Source organism: Sminthopsis crassicaudata, chromosome 4 (assembly GCF_048593235.1).
Source record: "Sminthopsis crassicaudata isolate SCR6 chromosome 4, ASM4859323v1, whole genome shotgun sequence".
Classification (NCBI taxonomy): domain Eukaryota; kingdom Metazoa; phylum Chordata; class Mammalia; order Dasyuromorphia; family Dasyuridae; genus Sminthopsis; species Sminthopsis crassicaudata.
In genome coordinates, this window is record NC_133620.1 from 296284869 (window position 1) to 296290868 (window position 6000).

Genomic DNA, 6000 nt, shown 5'->3' on the forward strand with positions numbered 1-6000 from the left:
GCGCAGACTCGTATATTCGAGAGAAAAAGGGCGGGGAAAAGGTTGAGGAAGAATGTCGAAGTGTCAGTTTAATGTGCTTGCTCCTGGACCCAAGCAGAAGCTACTGCTTGCTACTATTTCTTCACCACTTTTAAAAATATTTCTTAACGTTTCGTTATGGTCAGCGGAGTTGCGACGTTTGTGGAAGGGAGAGGACTCGATCCTTTGTCCTTGAAGAGCACACTCTCAATCAGTCAACATGTATTTTTTTAGCCTCTACCCTGCTAAGGGCTGGATGTATGTAACAGCACATTTATGCTTTATATTCTTTTAACATTAACTACATATAGAACACATACATAAAATTTATATATTAAAACAAGGAACACATGACTTAAATTATATAATTAAATTATTAAACAATAGGCAGACTGGTGTACTCCCTGGCCAAGTCTTTTAACTTTTCTGTAGGCAATTCTGTGACTAAAGTCGCAGGAAAATTGCCGTCCTGCGTTGCTAGAGGAAGTTTCTTCACCGAGAGTTCCCTACGATAGTGAAATAACAGGTACAGTCTTAGTTCCTTTTCTCTACCAAAAAAAGCACAGACTAGCTAGAATAAGCTAGTCGCGTTGGGGAGTAGAGAAAATTTTAAAGAAGAGAAGAAAGAACAGGATGTTCCAAGACAATAAGGAGTCACTAATGAAATTCTGTTGGAGAGGAATGAGTGAAAAGGCTGGGGCTAGGATTGGCAACAAATAAGCCACTCTAGGGAGTGTCTAAAAATAATACCTGAGTGAGATTACATTTTTTCTTCCTTCAAATAGAATCAGTGGGGGCAGGCACTTCAAATTTTTCTAAAAAAAGCTTTTGTTTCCCCGGGGCTTGGTGCAGTACCTGCACACAGTGGGCTCTTAATAAATATTTAAACTGAATTTCGTTTAGTAATCACTCTTGTAATTACTATAGTAAGGAATTGTGAAGGATTGTGAAGATGAGTAACACTTTGTCCTACCCTCAAGGAACTTTAAAGTCTTTTAGAGGAGATTAGATCTGTGCACAGATATATACAAAATAGGAAATAAGTGCATAGGAGTTTAAAGAGCTATATTTAGTGGGATTCCCCCCAAAGTAATTTCCCCCTTTCCGAAATGCCCCTCTCAGTCTGGGACAATCTCAGTTGTTCCAGACTCCACATCTTTTAATCGAATACTTTTCATCCCCTTTCATGCCTCTGGGATCCAAAAGACACTCTTTGTGCTCACCCTCACATGGGCTGGAGCAGGAAGGGGGAGGGAGGGCAAGTTCTTTTCCTTAAAAGGCATTAAAACTGTCCTGGAGACTTAATTGGCTCAGGGACTAAGGTTTAGGACAGTTGCAGTAGCTTCCTGATTGCCTAAGTACTGTAAGGGCCAGATGTAGGAGCTTCAACTTCTACCCTCAGTGTTCTGACCTTGAACCAGCCTGACCAACTTGGTTTAGGAAAGTTGTGCTCAGTTGAATCAACACTGTATCCTCCCTAAATATTCTCCTGCTCTAGCAATAGCTAATTCTTAGATAGATCTCAAATGCCTCATTTCATCCCAGTCTTCACCCTAAACCACTTTATGCTCAGCACTGGCCTACTGACTACATATCTATGTATTTAAAGATCCCGCTCCACTTTGGAACTAACTCCTTGATATCCAAGAGTCTTAGTGTTTAAAATGTTTTGTGTAGTCACAAGTGGAAATTGGGTTCACATTTCCATAGCAAACCATTTTAATAGGTAGTAAAGGAAACTCCAAAGATTGAATCATTTTCCAATTCCTTTACTCCCAGACTCCTGAACTACTGAGAAAATTCTTTAGACAACTGAGGATATTATTTTAAAAAGAATTCAATGCAATTAGAGTACTTCTCAACCACTACCTTTGAAACTGCCCCTGTCCCATTCTCTGCCAAAATGTTGCTATCATCTACTATATTGTCTTTCTTGGAGGGATGCTTTCGCTCTTTAATGATGTAATGCCGGAGAAACTGAGGCAAGATAGAGATTAGAGAGTATTTAATAATTTATTAAATGGGAGAGATATACTGGGACCAAATGGATCCATGGTTTGGTCCCAGGGCTGAATGATACTATTGTCTCCAAAAATCCAGCCAACAATGTGAGTTCTCAATGACCTATATACACATGGCTCAGACTCAGATTGAGGCAGGGGCAGAGTCTTGAGTTCGGAGAGCAGAACTGGACTCAATCAGGCTCTGACAGGGTGAGGGGAGGCATGGGGGATGGGATGACCTAAGGAGGAGAGGAACCCCTGAGATGGCACAGTATCTGACATTCCAATAGCTTGGGATGGGGAGAGGCATTCTGATATTCTAAAACATAAAATCTTTTATCCTTATCAAATATTGTGATAAAGAGGGAGGGGGGAGGTTTTGCAGGACTAAGCTTTGAGCTGATAACTATAAACTAAAGCAGAGAAGCTGAGTCAGGACTGGATCACAATAATTAGGGAAACTGAGTCAGGACAATAAAAGAGAACTGTGGCATAATAATGAGACTACTCCAAGCCAAATTGCCAAGTAGCTAATAGACACACTTTTAGCTTTTGTGTTGCACATAGAGACCATAAATTGTCAAGACCTTTTTTTCCCTTCTCTGTTTGCCTCTCCTACCCCATTTTACTCCTACAAAAGAAAGCCCCTCTGTTCTCTAGCTGGTTTAGAGGAAGTGAAATTATTTCACTTTCCATCATTGAAATGGAAGCTAGTGCCAGTGACTTATTTATTATTTCTGAAAATGTTTTCTTCAGTCCTTTAATAAAAAATGGATATTTTCTTTAACTTTGAGGATAATCCGTATCAGGCTAAATTATTCTAATTTTTGAAAAGATAATGCACAAATTCCATTTTTCTCATTTTCCCTTTGAGAGGGAGGAGGAATCCAACTAAATTAAATATTACATTCTTTTCAAATCTACTCTTCAATCAGAATGCTGAATTTTCCTTTGGCACTAAGCATGTAAAGAAAAAAGATACCAGTATTCTTCAGATGGACAATTAACTAAACCTATGGGATTGTTTGGAGTTAGAACATTTTCATTTTGAGACCAGTGTCTACCACTGGTAGATTTTGTGGCTTAGAGGAAATCACTAAAGGGCAAAATAAGTTTTGAAGAAATCTAAAATGCTATTCAGTCTGGAACTAACAAGTTTTTTTTTACTTTAATTTCTAATTCATATACAGTATTTCTAAATTTATCCATATTATTTACCCTTACTTTTAAAAATCTAGAAAATACACTCTTGTACTTTCTTAGAGAAGTGGAGTAATAATAAGAAAAGGAAAGAGAGAGGGTATGACAAAAAAGTGCATCCAATGTATCCATAAGAGCCACAGAAGGTAAGTAATTAGGCATTGATTCTGACAGATCTCTGAATTTAGAGTCCTAAACTGGTTTAGAGAATGAAGAAGATTTGGAAATATGATTCCTCAATCAATAATCAGGAAAGGATTAGAAAAATGAAAATCCTGGAACTAAAGTAACAAAAATAGTGAAGGTCAGTTCTATGAAGAGGAGCTGATGCTCCAGATAGATTCTTGGTGTAAGTTATGGGGATGGATCTCTCACAATCCATCCCTTTCCATTCCATTCTTTAAAAAAAAATAAAATTAAAAAAAAAATGTAGACAACATTAAACACCAATGTAACCTACTAAATTTGCTTTTTAACTATGGATATTTAAATAAATAAATGTTAATGCCTGAAACACATTTTAATAACATCTCAATTCATTCCCATGTACTTACTTTTTATATACTTGCAATTAATATACCTTATATACCTTTTACTCTGGTTCTTTTTTTCACTTTGAAGTATTTCATAAAGCTCATTCCATATTTTTTATATTCCTCATGCTTATCCATTTACTTGCTTTTTCACAAGTCTATTTTTGACAACCTCCTCCTCATTCTTACCACTACTTTGATTTGAAAACCATCATCACACAATTGATCTAAGGTTCCTACTACAGGACTTCAATTACAAAGTGAATTTTAATTTGGAAAATGGAAAGCTTTAAGATCTTTCCAGGATTACAAGCTTGTCTGATTCTTTTGTGAAAGCTATCTTTGAACTCCACAAATTATTATAACAAAAACCCCATCATGTCATCTAAATCAACTAATCTATAAACATTTCTTAAGCACCAACTATGTGAAAGACATTTTTGTTAGGTGCTGGCCATGCAAAAACAAACATGAAAAATTCTCTGCCCTGACAGAATTTATGTTTTAATAGAGGAGGCAACACATTCATATGTATATACAAAATATAGACAAATTCATGGGAGATAGTAGGATAGAGAACTGGGGAGAACAGGAAATGTTTCAGGTAGCAAAATTTGAGAAGAGCTTTAAAGAAGTCTACAAATTTTAAGAGACAAAGGTGATGACACGGAACTCTTTGACTAAAAGTCTTTCTTAACCTATCTTAATTCCATTAAATTTTTTATTGCTTGCCTTGCACTTACTTGTTTGCTTATCATCTCCATAGATTTGGAGCATTTTGAAGACAAGAACTGTCTTTTTTTGCCACAGTAGGCACTTAATATTTATTGTTTTTCCATTGTTAATTTCACTAATCTTTATCTTTCTGCAATTATTAAATATTCCAACACTATGTTAAAAAGTAAAAGTGAGCATTCTAGTTTTGTAGCTATTATTAAGTAGGAATGCTCCTATGCTAGCTTTTGTCTTAAAAAGTAATTACCTTGGGTTTTTTTTTAAATGCATTTCTTGTTAATTTATGATGGATTTTATCAAAGGAATTTTCTTTATCTAATGATAAGTGATAAGTGACGTGCTAGGCATGCAAATTTAAGAGTTATATCCATGAATCCCTATGCATTCTACCAATTCTACATTCTGTTAATTAATTAACCAACTGGCTAGAGATGTAGTGATCATGTTTGGTCATCAGGGGGTGCTCCAACCACACATGAGAAAACGACTCCGCTTCCCTCCCTTCTACTAACCTGAGTTCTCTACAAGTAGCAAACTCATCAATAACTGTGTGTTTTGCGCATATCAATAAGGATGACCTGGAATATGCTCCAAAATTACGAATAAGGAAAATTCTCTTATCTCTTCTCTAATGCCCTATCATTTTTGGGGGCACTCTTTTTTCATGACTTCCTTATTTCATTCAAAGGAATTAGACGGTCTGCGTTGGTGGTATAGTGGTGAGCATAGCTGCCTTCCAAAGGAATTAGACAATTTTACTTTTTATTAGTTATGTGATATGTTGAAATTGAATAATGAAAACTATAGCATGACAAAGTAATATATGACTGCCTAGCCAGTTCTTAGTCATGAACTAGACATTCATGGCATGAAGGAGTGAGGCTCTCTACTTCAGAGAATGTTCAGATATTCTGTGACTGGTTCCCGTCCACTTACATATGATGAAAAGGAGCTTTTTGACTGTCCACTGAATGGGAAAAGAATAGCCAAACAAAAGGCTGTTAAAGTTGTCAAATAGATATCTCTTTTTTCTTCCTTAGAAAGAAAGGAAATGACTGCTGTAAGCCAGTGCATATGGAAAACTCCCGCAGCCTACCTTAGTGACAGAAAGTGATGGTGAAATTATATTTCTGTCTCTATTGTGTTTCTTTTTTTCCTGATCTTAGGTGAAGGAGTATTGAAATGGAATAAACTAGTCTCTTAACTTCATGAGTTTCACAAAATTAGAGTATCAGGGATCCCCAAACCAGAATCCATAGTTTGTGAGTTATCAAGGCCAGATGAGGATCAGAGATTCATGGATCTGCTGGACCACTCCAGCCCAGCCTTAGATCAAATCATAACTGATATATTGTATCCTGCCAATTAGACATCTTGCTGAATTTGAGGGAACTTGGTGAGGTAAGTTCTTTGTAGCAACTTCATTAAGCATGGATCCCACTCTTCCAAGGACTGAGCTAGTTGGTATAGAGGAAAATATAACCTGATATAATGTTTTTATGCTTCTATTC